The following is an 11,351-nucleotide window of genomic DNA, read 5'->3' as shown; positions in this document are numbered from 1 at the left end:
CAACTTCATTCGTTCCTCATAAAAGTCCTATACTTTTCTCTCCTTTAAAAATATCTTGGGGCGCCTGGGTGGCGCAGTCGGTTGGGCTCCGACTTCAGCCAGGTCACGATCTCGCGGTCTGTGAGTTCGAGCCCCGCATCAGGCTCTGGGCTGATGGCTCAGAGGCTGGAGCCTGTTTCCGATTCTGTGTCTCCTTCTCTCTCTGCCCCTCCCCCGTTCATGCTCTGTCTCTCTCTGTCCCAAAAATAAATAAACATGTTGAAAAAAAAATAAAAAAAAAATCATGTTATTTAGCTATAGTCAAACTTCAAATATTTTAGAACTGGTTGACCTCCTTTTACTATCATAGGCTTCCTTTTACTATCCTAATATTTTCTTTAAAGTTTATTTTAGTGTAGTGGTTCCCAAAATTTGGTGTATATCAGAATCTCAGGCAGGCAAAAAAGAGCACAATAATGTGTGCTTATTAAATTAAAATAGGGCTTAAGTTTTTGTATTTTTATCAAGATCTCTAGGTGTTTTGGATAATGTTTTGATACTACTGCCCAAAGTTTGAGAACCATTGGTTTGGTGTTTGGAGCTGAAGGCCAGTCTAACCCTAAATAGAAAACACACAGTCAGCCTCTTTAGACACTGATATAATTTCAAAAGCCAATACTACTATCTTGCTATGTCCCCAACCTAATACTTCCATAGGTTTGTTTGCATAATTTTTGTCTAGTGTTGAAATTAAACATCAGTAGAATATTTTTACAGTACAACATACCATGAAAAACTAGCTTATTCTGCAGATTTCACCAAAGAAGCCATTTAAAAACCATCTGGTTATGTTATACCAGTTAAGGTTTTTAAATTTTTAATTTTTTTAATTAAAAAAATATTTTTAAAAGTTTATTGATTTATTTTGAGAGAGAGCGCACACAAGTAGGGGAGAGGCAGAGAGAGAGAATCCCAAGCAGGCTCCTCACTGTCAGTGCAGGGCCTGATGCAGGACTCAAACTCACAAACTGCAAAATCATGACCTGAGCCACCCAGGTGCCTCTATACCAGTTAAATTAAAACTATTAATAGATGTGCCCCCGAATTTGCATTTTAAGAAGTGCACTATAACATACAGGGTAGATAATCCATACATCTTTGCATATTACTGGTTCACTAACCCTCTCTACGATAAAAATTAAATGGAGTTATTTTTTTTTTTTACAACAAAGCATTAACCAAAAGTAAGACCAGCTTCAACAATGCAGCATTTTATAACTAGAAATTTTATAACTATTTCTCAAATATTTTTTTCTTTAAAACCTCAAGTCTTCACGTGGTTTATGTCCTTCCCAAGCTATGGCTAATATTCAATATCACTTAAGAGGCACAATTCCATTCCAAAGAAAAACTTCATCACATCAAAACATTATTTGCATATTCATAAGATTCCACCTTCAGGCACAGACATGAGCTCTTTTTCTTGCAAACTATTATATCAATAGAAATATACAAATAAGCATCAAGAAAAATGCGAATAAGGATATTAAATGAAAAAATGTTCACTCACCAGTGCACAGTTTATCAGGTGGAGAGTATGCTTGCTTGATTACAAAGTAAATTTTAAAGGGAAATAATTGTGCTCATTGTTCATATAAATGTATTTAATCGCCATTATTACTAATAATTGCTAATATTGATGAGTGTACTTCTGAGCAATTATTTGAATTTGCTAGAAAACATATAACATGACTTTTTGGAAAGTATATTTAAATTTTACCTGAGGGGCTATTTTTCTAATCAAAATAACACACCAAGGCATGGTTGAAAGCACTTTGCTTTTTCAAAGGTCTCTCTAAACTCAATTGTAATCCAGAAATGAGTAGTTTCCCATGAAAATACCAACTGCCTTAGCCTCTTTTGCCAGAAACTAGATTATGCTATTCATTTTACTAGTAACTAATGGTTACTCTTATGAAATAGTTTATTTCCTGAAATTTTTGCTCTGAGGATAATTTTATAATGACTACCAGGCAATTATAAATTTTTTCATCCTTTTAAGAAATTTAAATTCCTCTTCTTAATCTTATTTTCAGTATATTGAGATGTATCTAAAAATCTTTTCCTTAGTCAATCCATATCAGATCAATTCAGTCTTGCCTCCAAGTTAAAAGGGATCTTATTCCTTCCATTTAATACTAATCCTGAAAGCAAGAAATACACAAAAAACAACCAAAATCTTTAATGGCTTTGATTTGTTAATCACTGAAAAATTTCAAATATTCCTACTTAACCCCCACTGAAGCACTAACTGTTACAGTGTGGCATAAGTAAAGCATTTGAGTAAATCCTATTAGTGAAGGAGGACCTTTCTAAATCACTTTTTGTGTTAACACATAACTACTAATTTACGAGTTAGGAACAAAAGAGATCCCCCAGAGTTAAACAGAGTTGACCTCCTTAAAAATAATCGTGCTATTCCATTTCAACCATTCTCAATTGTCAGTTAGAGGTGAGGTTATGACAATTTCCATAAACTAAGGGTGCCTAAAGTTGTCGCTGGCTTAAGAAACCAAAGACAGCCTGCCGCAGTTTGCAAAAATGCTGAGTTGTGAGGCCCAAGTCGTTATTTATGGGTGTCTAGCCTTAGAACTTCTTTAACCTTCCACTTTAACCTCAGGGGCCACCCAAAGAAGCCAGTTTCAGGGTCAGCAAAGTCCTTTGGTTGTATTTTCATCAGAATTGAGGATCAGTAGGTGGGGATGCCATGCCCCAACCTTGGAATACATTAGAGAGCGAGAACACTTCTGCACCGCTTTTGAAGGCAGTTGCCACCAGGTGGTTAACTCGCTCCCTAGCCTCAGAGCACATTGTACTGACTTTATTCTTTATACAGGTTCCTTGTGAAGCAGTGGAGTAATTTTAAAATTCCATTTCTGACCCATAAGACCTTCGGTGATACTGTTCCTGCACCCTGCACAAGCCGCTTTCCCCATTCATGCGCTGCAGGTATGAGTCTATTGTTCACATCTATTAACTAGACGTACAGAAAAGGACTTTAAAGTTTCTCCATTACATATCTAGAACAGTTCTCTCAATCTTAAGTTCTCACATTCATGCTAAGACTTTGATAGATGCAGGCCACGAGTGAGAAAATAGTCTACATTTACCTTAATTAAATTTTTATTGTCATTCTCAAATACTGGTTTTAAAGGATTTGAATGTACCTGAACTGTAAATATTTTTTTAAATAAAATAACCAACCCAAATGCTATATATGAAGAGAAAAGTATCCAAACCTCTCATATGTATTTCAAAAGAAGCAAAGTCCTCTAATGAGAGTTATTGTTGAAACTGTGTTAGTATTTAGTTGTTAAACAAAGTCATAACACACTGCAGGTTTTTCCTGTACATCCTACGTTTCTCAGCAAGAATCCACCTTTTTTGTTCAACAACTTTATTCTTAATTCAGAATAGAAAAATGGCTTCACCATTGATAAGTAAATTAAAAGTTAGCTTTAGAGGAACAGTCGCTATTTCACAAATGAAACGGAGAGAGTAATTTTCATACTTGGGTATCAAAAGCTAAGTCCCAAGCCTGCCATTTGCTTGCCTAAAATGCAGAAAGTTACTTTATGAATATTCAGACATGAGATTTTAATACAACGCTAAAAATCGGGTTTTGGAAAACCTGTTTGGGCCTTAGTACCACATAAAAGGGGTTTTGGTATTTTGGTGCCAGAGAAAGACTGATTAGTTGAAGAGAAAATTAATGATTTCTGAAACAGACTAAGTGTATGTCTTTGTATGTATGTACAAATGTACATATATAGTTATCTGTTACATTAAAAGAAAATATTATTGACATTGATTACTATCCTCACATGCAGATGTGTGGATAAGTGGAGTTTGGTTTGTGGTTACAGTTTTTTTTTGTAGATTCTGTTTCTATTTGAGTCTTTGCCTCATAGACCCTGTCTGTACCTACAGGCAGAGCATCTGACCACCAACACCAACATCTATGCGTCACCTCCAGGGTGGCCAGATTGGCAGAGAGACCCAAGCATATTCTTCATTCTGATAATCTACTGTTCTCAAAATGTTCTCTGAATTTGTATATGAAAATATGAAGAAGCTATTTATACTTGTAACTTAAAGGACTAAGATAACCAGATAAGTAGTTTTCCCAAGGGGGAGAAAAAAAGGATTTCAGGGAATTGGTCACTGTTACATATTAAGTGTTTATGTCCCACCCACATTTACAACTTAAAACCCTAACCCCAAATGTGACTGCATTTGTAGATAGGGCTGTTATGGAAGTAATTAAGGTTATATGAAGTCAGAGTGCAGGCCCTGATCCAATGGGACTGGTGTCCTAATAAGAGGAAAAGACACCAGAGAGCTCTCACTCTCCTCCATGTGAGGACACATCAAGAAGGTGGTTGTCTGCAAGGCAGAAATAAGGTCCTCACCAGAAACCAAACATGCTGGCACAGTATTCTTGGGCTTCCCAGCCTCCAAAACTGTGAGCAAATATATTTCTGTTGTTTAAACCACCCAGTCTATGGTGTTTTGCTATGGAAGCCTGAGCAATATGAAGTATCACTGAAAATATATTCCTAGGCACCCTGGGAGACAAGAGAGCAGGAAAGAAAGGAGTAGATTTGATTCAACCAACCTAACTTTATTAACCATTACTTGTCCCATTCACCCTTAAGCAAAGAGGCAGACCAGAGGTCCTTAACTGTAGGTAAAGAAAGCAGAGTTACACCACAAAATGACAAGTCATTTGAAAAGTTCTTTGGAAGTAGGTCTCCGACTTAGGCCTTTGTTATTGAGCTTTCTGACGTTTTCTAAGTCTAGAAGGGAAACAAAAAATATTGACATATTTTATACAAATTTACCCTGTAGTTTTTCAAAGTTTTATCGTTTAATTCATGCTTTGTTTTGTGTTGTATTTTCAATAAAGTAATAAGCCTCTTGCGAAGACCTCCTCAACACCAAAGTTAGGACCATTCAGAAAACTTGTGATTAACCTTGTGGGTCTCTACGAACCCATCTCCCAACTGGAATAGCCCTCCTTCTACCTCCTGTGTCATAATTCCTTTACTTTCCTTTGTATGTTCAATGCATTTGTAAATACTAGTTAAAACCATGTTTTTATTTTGTTTTTAACTCTACAAAAAAAGTATCACATTGTATGTGTTCACCTCAGCTTTTTGTACCAAATTATTTAGGCAATGAGCACTCTTCTTTCATACCTTTTGTGAGGTTAAGTGGGGGTGAAGAGTGTTCAAAATGTCCTTGCATCTTGGGCCCTTGGTCACATTCCTAATGTTCCTTCAGGCATGGTGATCTTTCCCAGCTCAGCTAACAACCCTGTGTAAGTACAGCTACTCCCAGGCAGAAATGAAAACCATTAGGGAAGAAATTTTGGCACGTGAGTTGCAGTTTACCTAGTTTGCCACCAGTTTGCAGAATCTTGGTTGTAGCAGTCAGGTAAACACCCACCTGGTCTGCATATCCATCCATAACAGTGTCTGATGGGAACACTGAAGAAAAACAACACAATCCTGCGGTTATCTTAAATATAATTTAATACAACATCATTTATAATTCTTCCTATTGCAAGTAATGAAAATTCAACTGAAACTAACTTCAATAGTAAAGAGGATTTATTGGCTCACCTGATTGTAGAGTAATTGTGGGTTTTAGTACTGGTTTGATTCAGTGACTCCAGGATATCAAAACGAAGTTTGTTTTATTTTGTTCTCTCTTCTCTGCCTTCTACATTGCCATCTTCATCCTAAAGATAGTTTCTTTTTTGGGGTGACTGGGTGGCTCAGTCGGTTAAGCATCAGACTTTGGCTCAGGTCATGATCTCATGGTATGTGTGTCTGAGCCCTGTGTCAGGCTCTGTGCTGACAGCTCAGAACCTGGAGCTGGCTTTGGATTCTACGTCTCTGTCTCTCTCTCTGCACCTCCCTGCTCTCTCTCTCTCTCACTCTCTCTCTCTCTCTCTCTCTCTCTCTCTCTCAAAAATAAATAAACATTTAAAAAAAATTTTTAAAGTTTCTTTTGTGGTGACAAAATGACTGTAGAAAGAGAGGCTAGCTTTTGGAAGCTACCACAGAAAAGTGAAGAAACTTCTTTCTTAGAAGCACCCAGAAAACCCTATCTCATTCCCTTTCATTTGAATAAGCAAACTCTTTATAATATTTTACTTCTTCCAGTATTATTTTCAAAATGCCTATTATTAATTACTTACTAGCCCCAAATAGCTTTGCTTTTTTACATACTTGAACTTGTTGTCTCCAGAAACTGCATTCAGTAATGTATCTGTATGGGTTTTAACTGTTGTAACAGATGTACCGCACCTTGCAAGGCGTTAATAATAGGGGAAACAGTGAAGGGAGGGGAGGAGTATACTTTTACAATTTTTCTGTAAATATAAAACTGCTCTAAAAATGAAGTCTATTTTTTAATGTTTATTTATTTTTGAGAGAGAGAGAACAAGTTGGGGGAGGGGCAGAAAGAAAGGGAGACACAGAATCCCAAGCAGGCTCCAGGCTCTGGGCTGTCAGGACACAGCCCGACGCAGGGCTCAAACTCGTGAACCTTGAGATCATGACCTGAGCCGAAGTGGGACGCCCAACCGACTGAGCCACCCAGGTGCCCCTAAAGCCTATTTTTAAAAAGTGTGCTCAGAATCCTCTGATCGCTGGCCTTTGTGTTCTGCACACAATGGATGTTATATAATTCTATTTTCCACTGTCTGCTTTGGCATGAATTTCTAAATTTATTCCTAACTAACCACCCCCCCTTTCCCACCTTGGACAGCAAGATGGATATCATACTTCCTATAGAGCAGTATTGAATATCCTCCCAAGTTATGCCAATATGGGGTTAAAATGCATTACTCTTTCATTTCTAACATCAATAATTATCAATGAGACTGACAAATACACAATCTCATAAGGGATGTGTTTGAATTATCTCTCTTCCGATATTTTCTGAATATAATGATTGGTCCAAAATAAAGACTCATGGAAAGAATGAAGAATACATCCAAAATATTTGTAAATAATTCTTTGATTATTTTTCCATTGTTTTAGCTTTGCATATTCGAAGAATGTGGCATTTATATTTATTTTTAGTTGGAATATTTTTTAAGTAGAAGAATATCAATATCCTAGGGTAAAAATAGCTCTAGCTGAGAGCAAAGACTTCTGGGTGCTATGTAGTGCAGAGCCAATACAGTTATCATAAATTTTACTTCTAACAAAAGACATCAGGGTTAACAAAATTGTTTAATTTGCTTAGGCAGGATGAACCTTGTGCCTCTGCAAATTATTTCATGAGCTTTGTGTTGAATAATGCTCTAGAGAGATACTTTTTTCTCCATTTATACCCGAGTAGGAGTTAGCTTCTAGTTTATTTCAAGTACATAATATATGTGAAAAAGTGCTTGCAAATTAGAGGAATTATTGTAACACAAGTCTGCCTTAAGACATACAGGCTCTCAAGTTAAACAGGAATTACGTGCTTTAGCTAACAGATTTATGGAATGTAATGAAATTTTGCTACTGGGTAGTAAGAATAGACTGTGTAGTCTATTTCAATGGGGAATCAGAAAAAGTAAGTAGGAGACAGTGTTGAGAAAGAACAATGAAGTAGGAATCAGAAGCCCTATATGACCTTGAGCACTTGACTTCTCTAAACCTTAGTTTTTTAATCTGTAAAGTAGTAATTCTAAGCCATATTATTATTAAGATCAAATTATATAACAGATGTGAATGTGTTTTCTGCCTTTCAAAGAAGAGTATTAATTTAAATGTTATATATTAATTTAAAATGTTATTATATAAGAGGTAGGGGCTATTCCACTAAATCATGCAAAATAAAGTAAAAGGAATATTCTTTGGGTATATTCTTTGTGTAAACTGTGTTATTTTTAAAAAGTCCTCACTAAGAGTCTCTATAAACCCATGTCAATGTTCTGAAAACTGTCTTAGGCAAAGTGTATGGAGCAAAGCTTCTCAACCCATGAGAATCACCCGATTGTAGTAAAAATACCAATGCCAGGATCCCATCCACCATGTGTATTTAACAACAACTAATAAAGTTCACATATAATTTTGAGGAAAATCTTCATTTAAGAATCACTGGTCTAGAGCACAGGTCAGCAGACTTTTCTGTAACATCTAAATATTTTAGCTTTTGTGGGCACATGAAGTATCTGTTTCATATTCTTTGTCATTATTTATTTTTCAAAGAAACCCTTAAAAATGTAAAGAACATTTTTTTCTTTTTAAATTTTTATCTAAATTCTATTTAGTTAAAATACAATGCAATATTGGTTTTAGGAGTAGAATTCAGTGATTCATCACTTACATACAACACCCAATGCCCATCACAAGTGCCCTCCTTAATACCCATTACCCATCTAGCCCATTTGCCACCCGCCTCCCTCCATCAACCCCTCAGTTTGTTCTTATCCTTAAGTAAAGAACATTTTTAACTCCCCAGCCATACAAAACAAGCCTGGGGCTGAATGAGATTTTAGGGAATGTATGAGCTCACATCATAGTTTGTAAATTAGTACATGATACGTATATAATGTATTGTAACTATATGGATGATTGTCCTTTTCATTAATATGAAATCCTTAAGTGTAGAGCCTTGTTTTGTTCATTTTTATATTCCTGGGACCCAGCACATTTCCTGGCATATCATAGTTACTCACTAACTGCTGGATGGACGAATGGAAGAGAAAAAGTCTATTAAAAAGATTAATATTAGAGACTCTAGCATTTGCAAAATCTATCCAATGTTAAGAGAGAGTTTCCCAATTAATTTCATCAATACAAAAAGGAAATAAATAAGGAAACAAACAAATACCAAAAACCCTATATCTCACGAAACTCTACAGGCTTAATATTAATATTTGTTGACAATGACTATGGTAAACAGATTTTGGCAAATAATTCATTTTATTTGTTATTTGGAAGAAATGTGGTCCTGATTTGTGGAACTTCCAGTAAGATGGAGTTTCATTTCTTAGTTACAGTATCATTTTGGCCTCTAGCATGAGTGATGTACTTAAGGCTCTGGATTAGTACTGGTTATATTAACTTAGCTAAGTCTTCAGATGTGACTAACAGTGACTGCATTGCTTAATTCAAAGCTGTTGATACTGAGAATGTGAACATGGTGGTGAAGGATGACAAATTACAGTGGGTTCATAGTCATCTAATTACCTTAAAGTAGGTCTACAACATTTAAAAAAAACTTATCTTCCAGTTTTATCAAAGTATAACTGACAAATAAAACTAAGTATATTTACAGTGTACAACATGATGTTTTAGTGTATGTATACATTGTGAAATGATTAGCACAAGCAAGCTAATTAACATATCCATCACTTCACGCAGTTATTTTTGTGTGTGTGGTGAGAACATTTAAGATCTTAGCAAAATTGAAGTGACAATATGATCATTGTTAACTATAGTCATTATGGTATAAGCTAGATCTTCAGAACTTATTCATCCTGCGTAACTGAAACTTTGAACCCTTTGGCTAACATCTCCCCATTTCCCCTACCCCTCACAACCACCATTCTACTGTCTGTTTCTGAACGTTCAACTTGTTTAGATTCTACATACATGTGACATCATACAATGTCTTTCTGTGTTTCTTTCATCTATCACAGTACCCTCCAGGTTCATTCATGTTGTCACAAATGACTGGATTTCTTTCTTTTTTTAAGGCTGAATAATATTCCATAGTATGTATATGTCACATTTTCTTTATCCCTTCATCTGTAGGTAGCTGTTTAGTTTATTTCTGTATCACAGCTAATGTGAATAATACTACAATCAACATGAGAGTGCAGATAATATCTCTTCTGGCTACTGATTGTATTTCCTTTGGATATATACCTAGAAATGGGATTGCTTCATTGTATGGTAGTTCTATTTTTAATTTTTTTGAGGAACCTTCATACTGTTTTCTACAATATGAGTACTAATTCTCATTCCTACCAACAGTGAATAGGGTTCTTTTTTCTTCACATCCTTGCCAACATTTCTTCTTTTGTCTTTTTGATAGTACCCATTTTAGTGGGTGTGAGGCGATGTCTCATTGTGGTTTCGATTTGCATTTCCCTGATGATGAACAATCTTCCATATACCTGTTGACCATTTGTGTGTCTTCATTTGAGAATGTCTATTCACTTTTTTGCTCACTTTTTAAATGGATTACTAGGAGTTTTTGTTGTTGTTGTTGTTGTTCTTGAATTGTATGCGTTCCTTATATATTTTGGACTTTAACACCTTATCAGATGTATGGTTTGCAAGTATTTTTCCCCATTCAGTGGGATGCCTTTTCACTTTGTTGACTGTTGCTTTTGCTGTGCAGAGGCTTTTAACCATTTGTCATTTTTTTTTTTATTTTGTTGCCTGTGCTTTAGGAATCATATCGAAAAAAATCATTGCCCAGAAAATAGATTTGTTTTATGTAGTTCTGCCTCTTGGCCTTCTGGATATAAAGATCTGATATCTTATTTCAGATCGAGCGGAGCGTCCACCCTCTTGATCTGATTACTCCTTTGGCTGCTTTCTCAACTGAGGTGCAGTCTTCCTTAGTAAATCTTTGGTTGTTTTTTAGCTAACATTGCCTAGATTTCCCTTTACAACAGCTTACTCCATCTCATAGGCCAACATTTATCTGGGCACTTGACTACCACTCCTTAATTCAAGTGAACATTTCTTTCTGAATTACTGCAGTAGACTTCAATTTCCTACTTCCAAGGTCAACTGCACCAATTTGTCATATGCCTCTAATATGCCATGTTTATCCTGACTCAAGGCTGCTCCCCCATCTCAAATGTCCCCTGATGCTTAATAGTATCAGTTCAGGCATTGATAATATTGAACTTTACCTGAGCCTTCTACTCCTAGAAAAAGATACAATAAATCCCCCAACTCCAATTCTTTTGTGCTCCAGGAAAAGGCCTACTGCAAAGAGCCAGTCTTCTCCTTCTTAGACGCCCTCCTTGTTTACCTATGACAAGGCTAGAGACAGACCCTCCTCTTCTTGATCTTTGCTTCTTAAATGACTAGCTGAACTGTGTGTCCCCACTGGCCAATCTGTACAAAATGCTTCACTTGACAAACTTTAGTCAGGCTTCTCTTCTTCTGCTATATGCAGAACTTTGGGCTCACCCTTGGGCTTTGGGGCAAAACAACCCTCCTTAACAACTTCTCCACATGATCAGCTGATTGTAAGAAAAGACCTTACCTGATAATTGTCTGATGATACTTAACTCATCCCACTATCCCATACCTGATTCCTTCTAGCTTTTTCCCCCA

This window comes from Acinonyx jubatus, chromosome A1 (genome assembly GCF_027475565.1).
Source record: "Acinonyx jubatus isolate Ajub_Pintada_27869175 chromosome A1, VMU_Ajub_asm_v1.0, whole genome shotgun sequence".
Classification (NCBI taxonomy): Eukaryota; Metazoa; Chordata; class Mammalia; order Carnivora; family Felidae; genus Acinonyx; species Acinonyx jubatus.
Note: the sequence above shows the minus strand (reverse complement) of the source record.